This window comes from Sarcophilus harrisii, chromosome 2, assembly GCF_902635505.1.
Source record: "Sarcophilus harrisii chromosome 2, mSarHar1.11, whole genome shotgun sequence".
In the NCBI taxonomy this organism is placed as follows: domain Eukaryota; kingdom Metazoa; phylum Chordata; class Mammalia; order Dasyuromorphia; family Dasyuridae; genus Sarcophilus; species Sarcophilus harrisii.
In genome coordinates, this window is record NC_045427.1 from 612,572,611 (window position 1) to 612,586,459 (window position 13,849).

Here is a 13,849-nt window from a genome sequence, read left to right on the forward strand (position 1 = left end):
TTCTGGCTCTATAAATGAGTAGAAATCTGGATTTCCTCTGAAAGCTGGAAGGAGGTTCACTAAAGGATTTGATCGAAAAGAGGATTAGAAGAGAGTCGATTTAGAATACTGGAATGGAGTAACCACAAGCCAGTTTTTCACATACTAAGGGCTCACCCAGATGCTGGATTCAGAAACTGTCGCCAGATCTATAGTTAAATTATGCCTTTGGATAAAATTGCTTTGCTTAAAAATTCTGTGTTGTTGCTATACTTTTTGTATTAGATCAAATGAGATAACATCTGTATAGCACTTTGTAAACCTGAAATGCTATATAAATTCCAATTCTAATTCTAATTATTATTATTCCCTTAGTTGCTAGCAAAGTCTTTTATGGAAAACTCCATTTTTGGCTTGGATGAAGTAAAAAAAAAGACTTTGCCCCTGCCTAGGGCAGGATATTTAGGGAAATTCAAGTACCCCAGAGACTATACAAGGCCCTGTAGAAATAAAAAAGGAGAGCTTACCAGTTTGGGGTTACAAGTCATACCCTGAATGAAGGTGGGATGGAAAAAAAACTCAGCTGTGAGTTTTCTTTCATTCTAGTAATTCTAGTGATGTTTCTTTACAGGTTCATATTTTAGAGAGAAATAATCTTGGATTGGTTGCGTTAGAGATAAGTTAGGGAACATATAAAGAATTAAGTGGAGGAGTTGGAACTTGATGTCCTAAACAAAAGAAAACCATTTGAGTATCATGATTGTACGGATATTTTAGGATGATCAGTCTGGAAGGGGTATACACAATGGATTCAAGGGGAGAAGAAGAGGAGAGGTAACCATTCAGCCTCAGGAATACCTGTTGCATGCTTAAATCATCCACCACACCCATAACTCAAAGGCATGAACCAGTATCTTTTTGGTCAGTAGGGCAATACCTTCCAGTGGTAAGAGCTGTGGGTTTAACAGTCAGAATCTTGATCTGTTTTTGTGGCTTAATTGCTGACTTGTCGTGTGAATCTAGTGAGTCACTTCCCTCCATGGTCTCATTTTCCTTTTTGTGGAATGGAGCAGGAAGTTTTTGCCACCTGCCCGAAAGGAAGAGAAAAAGGGGTAAGAGACAGAGCAAAGAGAAGCATTCAGCAGGGATTGTTCTGGACGATGAAGTATTCATTATGCCCGCTCTGGGTGGAAGGGTTGCCCATAAGGGTTATGTTATGAGAATGTAAGACCCAGTTCTGACTGCCCTCCTCCCAACATCATAAATCTTGAGGACCAGATATAAATTTATTGATGGTATAAACAAGTTAAAAGCTATTGCCTCAGAGAGCTACTTTTCTGGGAAAATAGACCAGGATTCTTGACCAAAATTCCAGGTCTTCAAATTTCCCAAAAGAGTCATAGGGACCCAGAAGAAGGTTGAGTCATTCCATCCAGGATCTGTTGTGGCGGTTCCCATCCCTGGCCGATTTGCCTCTTGTCCTTGTCTGGAGGTTATAGAAAAACAGAAGAAAAGTCTCTTTGGATTAAACTGGCAAACCATAAGTTTGGCAAAGGAAACAAATCGGGAAGCCCAGGACGGAGCTAACTAATGATGTCTTCCTACACCACTCCTGGATCATGACTTGGAGGTGATCTCAATCAAAGTCTAGAAGTCCTGGTTGCTGAGTGCAGATGGAGGGAGGAGTCCACTCATGCCATTTTATTACCAGTCTGAGTCAGCCCAAGGTCCAGGCCAGTAGATAGCCCCCAGGAGGATCAGTATGCAACTGCAAAAGCAATAGTGCATGTATCACTAGTCTAGGGGTGTAAGTGGGGAAAGGAACTCTATGGTGAGTAATCAGCCTGAAGAAATCAGACTCTTGCTCTTCCATATGGCCCTCCTGCTTGTGGGATGGTATAAGCAGAAAGCAGAGTGGTGGGAAATTTTTCCACACACTCAACTCCATCTCCCATCTCCATGCTTCTGGATTGGCCAAGCGCCCTGCCTGGAATATCCTCCCTTCCCATCTTTATCTCTTTTAGATCCTGCTTCTTAAACTGTGGTTCACAAGTCCATATGGGATATCGTAACTGAATGTGGGAGTTGCAAAATTATGATTTATTATCAGTAAATGTTTGATTTGTATACCTATTTTATATACCTATATACCTGGGATCATATAAAAATGTCTTGGTGAAAAGGGGTTGTGAGTGGAAAAAGTTTAAGAAGCCCTGTTTCAAGATACAGCTTAAACTCTACTTTCTAGCTGCCAGCACTCTCTCAAACTTCCTTGCATTTAACTTTTGTATTTCTTTTTTTCTTTGCATACATATCTATCACAGGTTCTCTACCAGACAACCATCATCAATCTGGAAAGCTCCCACTTGCATAATGTCTGCTTATCAAGAAAATGTTTATTAAGGATCTACACTGTTCTAGGCATTGGAAATACAAATAAAATATTTGCAAACAGCTTGTGTCTTAATGAAGGAGACAATTAGGACACAAATATGTGTGTATATACATACATATGTATATATATTTGTATATAGATAGATAATAGAGAACCTGTGGTAGGTCTGAGAATAGTACTATGCTAATCTATCATAACTTATACCATGGACACATGGAAATACCAGATCTAATACTTATAGGGTAAAGATTCTTGACCTGGGACTCATTAACTTTTTTTCAAAATCTTTTTTATAATTGTAATTCAATATGGTTATTTCCTTTGTAATCTGATGTATTCTATTTTATGCATTTAAAAACAATAAAAAATTATTCTGAGAAGGGACCCATAGACTTCCCCAGACTGACTAAGGAAGAGGACCAACACACACACACATACACACACACACACACACACACACACACACCCCAGAGAACTTCTGTTTCACTAGACAACAATCTGGAAGAAATTAGGATTAAATCAACACCTGATATCAAATGCTAAATTAAACTTCAAATGGATGTATGACCTAGATATAAAGGTTGCATCATAAAAAAATTAAATTAAATTGGAGAAATGCAAATAAAACAACTCTGAGATTCCACATCAGACTGGCAAAGTTGAGAAAAAAGGAAAATGACAAATAATGGATTTAACTAATCAGTGCAATGATTAGCCCCAATTCCAAAGCAAATGATGGCTCCTCATCTCCTCCTAAAGAGGACACAGACTAAAATGCACAATGAGACAAACATTTTTGGACATAGTCTATGCAAGAATTTGCTCTGCTTGACTAAGGGTTTGGTTCTTATTTTTTCCCTAGCAAGGGAAGGAAGGGGAAAGGAAAAGAAAGGTAGAAGAGAAAAAATTTAATTAAAAAAATAACCTTTGTTGTAGAGTATTTAGGTGAGAAGCATAGATTAATGAGATCTTAAGGAATTTCAGATTGCTGGAGAAGTTGAGAGTTAATATGATATACTAAAGAGAAGCTAGGCTTGGAATCAGGAGAAACTGATTTGATTCCCACCTTCAATCCTTAGTAATTGTATGATGATGGGAAAGTCATTTAACCTAAATTTCAGTCTCCTCTTTCAAAAAATGGAATAATCAGAATTTACAGAGTTGTTGTGAGGAAAAAAAGGTGACAAGAACTCTACTAGACATTGAGAATGATACCTGTAGATATAGATTGTAAGGCAGGAAACAGTGAGACAATGAAAATATCTAGACAAATAAAAAGAAATAGAGGTAAGGTCCAAGATGGAGATGGTATTGGTGACAAACCAGAACTGGAAACAGAGAAAAGGAGAGGTGGGTTGATGCTGTGGCTAGCACAACAAATGGGCTAATGGTGGTTGAGAACAAGGAGAAAAGATTGCTGATAATTCAACAGAGCATTTAATGGAAGAAATCATGTTGCTTATATATCTTAAAACAATATGTTACTATGAACAACATTGTTCTGTAACCAACTCTGGTTTCTGTTTTCTGTGATTTAACTCTCTGAAGCATGTTGTTAGTTTCTGAGATTCAATCTTACTTAAAGTTCACAGTGCCCCAGTAATTGTGCCAGGACCTTATTTAACCCTGATTTCAAGCTTAAATGCACTCTTGAGTAATCTTAAGAGGAGGGGAACATTCCAGTTACTGAAGTTTCTAGCTTCCTGAGAGTTCTCTACAGGTTGATGATGATGATGATGATGATGATGATGATGGTGATAGTGATGATGATGATGGTGATAGTGATGATGATGATGATGATGATGATGATAGTGATGATGATATGATGATGGTGATATAAAGCTTTAAAGTTTGCAAATTATATAAATGATCTCAGTTAAGTCTCATAACACAACTATGAAGCAGGACTATAGATCTTCTTAACCACATCTAATGGATGGGATGAGGCTTAAAGAGACTAATTGATTTGACTAGAGCCATACAGATTATAGGGATCAAAGGTGGGATTTGAACTCTAGATTTTCCTGATTCCAAATTCAGCACTTTCTCCACTGTACCATGCTGAATTCAAAGACAGAACCCAAGAACTAGACAGCTGTAATTGAGAGGATCACAAAGTTATTCCCTAAGCGAAAAGTTGAATGGAAATTGAACCAAGTGGAGAGAACCATTGAATTAGGTAGGCCTGATGTGTGCTGACCTCCATGCTGTAAAGCAAAAACCCCTATCCTATGCTAAGAGCCATGTGTTTCCATGTTTCTGTCTCCAGGCTTAAGGTGGGAATGCTCCCAGAGGTTGAGTCTTTTCTGGAAGGATAACAGGCAGCTGCTCTCTGGTATTTCTGTCTCATTGGGAACTGACAGACACCGCAATGAGTCAATCCCAACAAGCCCTGATTCACATTTGACCCACTTTTGCTGCTCCTTTTTTGGGGGGTGGACAGAGGTGAAGCAGAGATGTTTTCCTAGGAATAAAAGTGTAGCATAAAGTTCTGTAGGTAAACTGGGGGACAATCTTGAAGCCCTATCTCCAAAGCATTTTCTATTGCTTCTTTCCATTTTACTCATATCAATATGGCGTCTTTGGCTACTTAAAATACCATTCTGATGATCAATTGAAATAGTCTATGGTTCCCAACCTGTAGTGTATTGAATTTCAACCCCCTGAATCCCATAAAGCTGTATCAAGGCAGAATCAGTTCAGGTTAAGAATAGACTAGTAGTCTGGGTTAAGACCCAGGTAGTCTGGATTAGTGTTGGATTCAAGACTGGTATTGGGATCAAAACTGTGGATGAGATTGGAGTTGGAATCAAGGTCAAGATGCCAAAGCAACAGTGCAAACAAGGGCAGTAATTGGGGTCCAAAACAGGATCCAGGCAGAGATTGGGGTTTTTAGGGCAGGGAAGGAATGAGAGCCAGGAGGTGTGTGCAATGTCTAGACCCGGAGGGGATGCTTCAGTGTTGTGTGGTGACTCAGAGATGGTTGCTCTACCATGGTTGGAAATGTGATCCAGGGATTTTGATTGTGGAAAATTAGGGCATTTGCCTTCATGTTAGGAAAGGTTCAAACTGAACTGTGGTTCCTCCAGTGTCCATTCCAAGAAGAAGTTAGTTCTGCAATTTCCTATCTTCCCATATAGCATCATAGGATTCAACTTTATGCTACTCTTTGTGATACAGTGGACCTTAGCATACCAACACTCTTTATTGGGTTTTCTTAGCAAAGATAGCAGAGTAGCTTGCCATTTCCTTCTCTGGTGGATTAAGGTAAACAGAATTTAAATGATTTACCCAGGATCACATAGCTAGTAAATGTCTAAGGTTGAATTTGAACTTGGGTCTTTCTGACAGCAGGCTCAGAACTCTACCTATTTACCTCCTGGTAACTTACAGAAAATCTAATTGAACTCCTTCATTTACTGGTGAGAGAAAAAAAAATGGGGTAAAAAGGTATAGAGATTTGCCTGTGGTCATGACAAGAAATAGCAGAGTTGTAGTTTGCTTGCAGGACTTCTGATCTCAAATTTAATGCTCTTTCCTCTCAACCACACTTTCTGAATCAGAAGAGAGTCAGACAGAAGAGTCAGACTATCCTCAAACCTTTGATCTCCACCCTGAATTGCACCAGGGACCCCCAGGGCATCCCCTCTGTCTGCAGCCTGGGTCCTACTTACACCAAATCCAATGCTTGCTGCTTAGGGTAGTATGCGAAGAATGATGACACCAGAGAGGTTCGCCTGCCTCTGTAGTCGTAGCTACAGACCACTTAGGGACATAGTCACACACAACAAACAGTCACGTATGAAGTTGTAGCATACGTTCCCTGAATTCTCACTGAGAGTAAGAGGCAACGCCAGAGAGCCTCAACTGCCTCTGCAGTCATAACTACAGACCACTTAGGGAAACAATAACAGACAACAACAGTCATATATGAAGTAACAGTGAGGTTGCCTGAGATTGCAAAGCACTTTACAAATATCTCATTTGATTCTCATCACATTCTTGAGAGGCAGCTGTTTTTGTTATACCAGTTTAGAAAAGGAAATGGTTTAGATCAGGGCTTCTTAAACTTTTCCCACTCACCACGCCTTTTCACCCTGGAAATTTTTACATGACCCAGGATATACAAATAAATTTTTTATTTATATTTTAATATATTTTATATATTTCTATATGATTAGCTTGTATTCTAAAATAATTTTATTCTAAATATTTTTTCTAAATCTAGAAATAATTATTTCTAAAAAATTCTAAATAATTTTACATTCTAAAATCTATATGCCCTGGGTATATAAAATAGGTATACAAATCAACCATTTATTTGTTGGTAATAAATCATAATTTTGCAACCCCACATTCAACCCACAGTTTAAGAAGCTGGATGAGGAATGGGTGCCTCTGCAATAGAGTCTTAAGCAAGTGGGCACTTGTGTGGTTACCAGAGTCTGGCAAATTAGACTGTGGGGGTCAGCAGTGGTTAGCAATTGTCAACTACTTGCTACCTCAAACTCAGATCCATGATGAGAAGGTGATGGCACTGTTATCCACCAGCCCTCCTGTCTTAAAGCAAGAGGTTAGGTGGGAAGACCAAACTTCTAGGCTCAAATAAAAAAGGCCTCTTGAGCTGGAGATAATCTAGTCTCTCTCCTCTCCTATTATAGATAGGGAAATGGGCCCTGAGAGGACCAGGAATTTGTCTAAGTTCACACAGATGGTAAGAAGCAATGCCAGATTTTGAACAGAAGATTTTTGATTTCAAATCTAGGGAAACCTGTGAAAATCGACAGAGAGTCAGGATCTTGCTGCAGTAGTGAGAGTATCAGTCTTGGAATCAGGAAAATGTGAGGTCAAGCCCTGCTTTGACACACGTTGGCTATGTGACCATAGGAAAGTCACTTAACTTCTCAGGAGCCCCCAGCAACTGTCTTGAACAATAACTTACACAGAAGCCCTGCCAATCGGCTTTGGATGGGGAATTTCTTCCCTGGGGTTTCCACACTGATAGCATCACAGGTCTAGACTAAGGAAAGAAGCTGAAAACAAGGGAGGCATAATACATACTTGTACTTCACGTGGGATGACAAGCTGAAACCTGTAGGCTAGAGTCCCAGAAATCATTCTTCATGTGGCCCATGTAGCTTCTCCATCTCCCAGAATAACAGCTTTTATGCTAAAAAGAAATGTAGGAATCATCCTGATTTTTGTACAAATAAGAATACTGAGGTGTAGGTGACTTGACTACAGTCACTCAATAGTATTTGAATTGACTCTAAAATTTGCCACCTAAAATACATATAATCTCTTCTCAAGTCACATTAGCAATTTTTCTGCCTGTAATGTTGATAAATGTTTCCTTTTCCTATCCACAACCTTGGATCTAAAACATATGTGATTTACTTACTATTCTACCCTGATTATTAGCAGTAATATGATTCATTTCTCCACTAGTTGAAACTGATGAAAAACATTAATCTAACCAAAGAGTACACATTAATGTGGTTTAGTGAATAGAACACTGGGCTAGAGCCAGGAAACATGAGTTCAAATCTGGCCTTAGACACTTACTAGCTGTGTGATCCTAGACAAGTCACTTAATCCTGTCTGACTCAGTTTCCTCATCTGTAAAATGAGCTGGAAAAGGAAATGGCAAACCACTCAGTATTTTTCCCATGAAAACCCCAAATAAGGTCATGAAGAGTTGGACACAACTGAAATAAGTGAGCAACAACATTCTTTTTTTAAATTGTTATAAAAATGTCTATTGTTGTTGTTAACATTGTGATTATTATCAGTCACAGGCCTGGACTAGATGGTCTCTGACATTAAGAGTATTTAGATTATCTTGAATAATTTTAACATGTATGGGAAACAGCTTGAACAACATTCACTACTGGCTAAATGTCACTGTGGAAGGAGATCTCCAGTGATAAATCTCAGGGATCTGTGCTTGATCTTGTGTACCATTTTTATCAGTGATTTAGATAAGGAGAAATAGCATGCTTATCAAATTGAAGATGATAGAAAGCTGGGAGAGATAGGTAACACACTGGGTAAATTAGTCATAGTGCAAAAATATCCTGAACAACTAGTTTGGCATATTGGGTCAAATCCAACAAGATGAAATGTGTTAGTAATAAATAGAAAGTTTTATACTGGATTATTAAAAAATCAGTTCCCTGAGTACAAGTGAAGAAGTGGAGGTAGGTAGGAGTTCATCTGAATAATACCTGGGAGTTTTAGTAGACTTGATAAAAATCAACAATATAATATGATAGTCAAGAAATCTAACCCAACCTGTTGTGGTTGTTTTTCAGTCATATTTTTTCAGAAATGTCCAACTCTTCTTGACCGCATTTGGGATTTTCTTAGCAAAGATACTGGAGTAGTCTGCCAGTTCATTTTACAGATCAGGAAACTGAGGCACACAAGCTTGATTAAGTGACTTGCTTAGGGTCACACAGCTAGTAAGTGTCCAAGGCCACTTGGACAAAGTTTTAAATTCACAAAATCTGACTCGAAGCTTGGTACCAATGTTATACTCCATCAAAAAAAAAAAATTCAAGAATAAGAAGGACACAGTCTCATATTCTATCTTGGTCAAAGTATATACAGAGTAATACATTCTATTGTGGGTACCCTATTTCAGGAAGGACTCTGCTAAGCTACAAAGTATCCAGACAAAGTCAACCCAGGAGGGTGAAGAGCTTCATGTTTGATCAACATGGAGATTGGCTGAAGGAAAGAGAGGAAAACAACAACCTTTTATTAAGCACCTACTGTATGTCAGGTATTGTTACACAGTACAAATACAACCCTGCTTGATAATATTTTTAATATATAGGAGGGACGCGATCACTGTCTTCAAGTATTTGAAGGGTAGTCCTGCAGGAAAAACAATGGATTTGACCCAGAATGGCAGAGTAAGAAGCAATAGGGAAAATTACAAACTTGATAAAGTAACAATTAGAACTTTCCAAAAATGTTCCAGGTCACCCTTCACTCAAGGTATCCAAGCAAAGGCTGAATGACTTCTTGTTAGTTAAATTGGAGTAGAGAATATTTTTCAGATACGTTGTGGCTGCCAAACTTGAAATCCTGTAATTCCATGAGGATGGACTGAATCAGTCTCAGGATCGGTCTTGACTTGTCTTAAGGCTAATGCAAATCATGCTACAGGTCCTTTGGCATATTCTCCCTAGTAGAACTTGCTAATATTATCGAATTAAATGTTATTGCCACACTTCTATTTTTAGGCATATAAATTTTAACCCCACCCCGCCTTATCTCAGCCCCAGGCCACCTGGCCAGCATCCTCTCTACTTTGGGAAGGAGTTAAAGCCCAGAAGAGTGTGGGAGTGATCGACCTGTGGCGCCAGCATGGGAGGCTGAGAGCATAAGGGGCTGTCAGAGGGTCCGGAATGCCCCCTGTTTTCATGTTTATCAGCCAGTTATCCCAAGTCCAAAAGCACCCAGTGCTGACAGAAGCAGATATCATTGCTCTTTCTGCAGGAAAAGAGGCCCGGCCAGCCCCTGGAGTCTTGGAAGGGTTTGATTGATTGGCCTGGGTGTCCAGACATGCCCACAGGGTGACAGCAAAAAACAGCAAGCTTGGTGTTATATCAATCCTCTAACTTCCCTGATCTCCCCAGACCATCCGTTGCCAAAACAGGGCTGAGTCTCTAGGATTTTATTTCCCTTTTTTATTTTATTTATTTATTTTTTAATTTTTTATTATAGTTTTTTTATTTCCCTTTTTAAAAGCAAGTATTGTCCCTTGCCTGAACCTCATTTTTCCACCTATATTAGAACAGTGTCCTCTAGTACTTTGGGGGAATAGACAGAATATTTCTAAAATGTGCATTTCCTGGAAAAATGCATGTCTGTTAATAGCTCCAGTCACCCTCCCTATGATATCCTTGACCACAGTACGGCTCCCTAGCCTCCACTGCTCCATATCTACGTTGTCTTCCCTTTTAGAATGTAAGCCTCTTGAAGGCAGGACTGCTTTACTTTTCGTGTTTGTATCCACAGACAATAAATGTCCAACAAATGCTTTTTCACTCATTCATTCATGTCATATTCAGATCACATACAACATATGAGACAGAAATGGCAGCAGAGAATGGTAGCTATTTAATCCCTCTTTTGTCTTTGGAACTTCAGAGCCTAGTGTGGTATCTTGCATGTAGTAAACTGTGCTTTATGAATTAAATTCACTGAACAGGGCAAAACTCTGACTGTTCCCCTGAAGCCAGTGGATAGAGCACTGGGTTTGGAGTGAAGAAGATCTGGCTTCAGATCCAGTCTCTGACACTTCCTAGCTGTGTGACTTCAGACAAATCAGTTAATCTCTCTGTCTCAGTTCACATCTGTAAACTCAGATTTACATATCTGTAAATCTGTACATCTGTAAAATGGGGATAATACTAGTACCTACCTCACAGGGTTGTTACAAGGATCAAAAGAGATCATAATCATAAAGTATTTAAGGATTAGGTGATCCCCAGAGAGAGGACTATGGGAACTGAGTGTGGATCACAACATAGCATTTTCACTCTTGCTGTTGTTCGCTTGAATTTTGTTTTCTTTCTCATTTTTTTTCCTTTTTGATCTGATTTTTCTAGTGCAGCATGATAATTGTATAAGTATGTATACATATATTGGATTTAACATATTTTAACATATTTAACATGTATTGGTCTACCTGCCATCTAGAGGAGGGGATGAGGGGAAGGAGGGGAAAATTTGGAACAGAAGGTTTTGCAAGGTCAATGTTGAAAAATTATCCATGCATATGTTTTATAAATAAAAAGATATAATAATTTTTTAAAAAGAAAAGAAAAAGTTTTAATAATAAAAAAGATTAGATGATGATCACCTATGATGGACTTGGCTCTTCTCAACAATGAGTTGATTCAAAGCAGTTCCAATAGACTTGAGATAGAAAGACCCATCCACATCCAGAGAGAGAACTAGAGAGATTGAATATGGATCAAAGCATAATATTTTCACCTTTTGGTGGATGTTATCTGTTTGTTTGCTTGCCTTTTTTCCTCTTTTGTATTTTTTTCCTTTTTGGTCTGGTCTTTCTTGCCCAGCATGATGAATATGAAAATATGTTTAGAAGAATTGCACATGTTTAACCTATATTGGATTGGTTGCTTGCTGTCTTAGAGGGAGGAGAAAGAGGGAGAAAAATTTTAAACACAGAGTTTTGCAAAGGTGATTGCTGAAAACTATCTTTGCATATATTTGGAAAAATAAAATGCTATACTTAATCTTACTGCGGAAAAAAAATGAAGTGTTTAGCACAGTGCCTGGTATATAGTAAGCTATATATACATATTAGCTATAATAATAATTTTTATTGTGTGCTAAGATGGGGAGCCCAGAGCAATGGAGACAAGAACCTCCTGTTTTCCAACTCCTTGATTATTTGCAGAAGGTGGAGTATGAGAGTGGGGGATGAGGAGGCATTCTTCCCCCCCCCCCCCACATCACCCCCTGAGTCACCTATAAAGCAATCGCCCCAGCGTGCTCTGAGCTCCACACCCAGGGAGGCAGGAGATACTGGGAAAGTCCCCAGAGCTTGTTGCTCCTGGCAGATGCACCAGACCTTCTCTTCTCATAGACCCTGACTGTGACTTCAGGGGGAAGAAGCTCAGAGACTGTGGACTTTGGGATTCTTCTTCCATTTTCTGCCACACAGAGCAGTTAAGTCAACGGCCTGAGATCTTCAGCTCTAGCCCTGGAGGAGAGCCAAGTGCTTCTTCCTCCACAAGGCTTGGCTGAGCTGGACTCTCAACCTCACACCCTTTCTGGTTCTTGGTTCCATTTTTTTAGTTCCAGGGAATGTAGCAGATCATGGGCAGCAGGCCAGGACTATCAGCCTAAAGTTACTTCCCCTTACCCCTGGGATCTGACTCAGATGCTCCTGGCAGGAAGGGCTCATACAACAGCCATGGAGGCCTTGGTTAAGCCTAGGAAAAATGGACAGATGGAGGAAAGAGTTTACTCTTTCCAGATACTTCCTTCCTTCTTTTGTATCTGAGAGCTAGAACCCTATCAGAAAAATCCCAAACTAGAACCAAAAGATAGAGAATAATTTGTAAACTGCTTATACCTGAATCCTATCTTCTAGATCTAACTCCAGTCCTGAAAACCTCCTTCACAGTCTCCATGACTACTTCTGCCCAGCATCCTAGAATCACAGATCTAAAAGCTACAAAACCAGGAAAAGACCTTTCAACCCCTTCCTTTCACAAATTCATTTCTATAAACATATAATAAGCCTAAATATGTGTGATGGGCCATATGGAGATAAAGATAACATAGACCCTGTTCTCAAGGACCTTACGACTAAATAGAATATAGAATATATATATATATACATATATATATATAGAAAATAGAATATCGAGTCACAAACTCAAATGACTGTGGTTAAAAAAAAGAGAGAGAGAGAGAGAGAGAATGTGATAAATACTTTGGAATCCAGGAAAAAAGCTATGGAACAAATCTTAGGGGAGAGAGAGAATTCATATCAACAGAGTGTAGGAGTATGTCAGGATAGATGTTAAGAGGGAAATGGCAGCTGAACTGAACCTTGAAGGAAGGTCCTCTAACTGTGATCAGGAAGGGGTCATCCTAAGCCTAGGGAAATAGGAGAACATAGAGGATTATGTTCTGGTTGGAAGGCCTTGAATAGCATGTGTGTGTATGCACACATGTATACACATGTGTGTTTAGCATATTTACCCATATGTACATACAAACACAACACATAAATAAAATATATAACATAATATATAGAGATGTTTGCCAAGTACTTTATATATTATCTCATTTGATCCTTACAATTCCATGCTGTCTCTGTATGATCCCATTTGACAGATGGGGAAACTGAGGCTGGCTTAAGTGACTTGCTCAGGTTCACATATCTGGTATGAAGCAGAATTCAAACCCAGATCTTCCTAACTCTGTTATCTACTACATCACCATTTGTAAGGACAAATAATTTTATACTATAGTTGACAGTGGAAAGTCAAGGAAGGCTCCCAAGGGAAAGCACACTATTTAGAAGGGCACACTGAGGGGGTGGGGAAGAGAAGGAACAGAGAAGAGAAATATAAAAGGGTAGAAAAGCGATGAACTCATGGACATCTCCCAATGCCTGACCTCCAGATTCTACAGCAAAAGTTCCTCCCCTGGAGGCAAAGAGGAGGTGTTCCATAATGATTGAAGTATTGTAGATTTAGATCTGGGAAGTAGGAATCTTCAAGTTTATCTAGTCTTACTCTCCTCCCTCCCATTTTACCGACGAGGAATCTAAAGCCTGGGAAGATAAGCAAATGAATCAAGTCAATAGCAGAGAAGGCTGAACTAGGATTGAAACCCAAGGCCTTTAACTCTAAACTCAATGTTCTTTCCATTGCACCGGAAGGCCACGGGTCCCCCAGTGCCCTCCAAAATAGA

General features: G+C 39.2%; 1 long non-coding RNA gene across 3 annotated transcripts in view; it reads right to left on the reverse strand.

The window, feature by feature from the left end:
* Positions 1-314: 314 nt before the first annotated feature.
* The window catches only part of LOC116421944, a 29,247-nt gene continuing 15,712 nt past the window's right edge, over positions 315-13,849 (reverse strand). Inside the window, exons 3-4 of one of the 3 annotated variants that reach the window (XR_004232540.1) lie at positions 7,436-7,544; positions 315-1,066 (exon numbers count right to left, since the gene is read on the reverse strand). This is a non-coding gene — a long non-coding RNA (uncharacterized LOC116421944). The other 2 variants (XR_004232541.1, XR_004232542.1) reach the window with 2 other exon arrangements.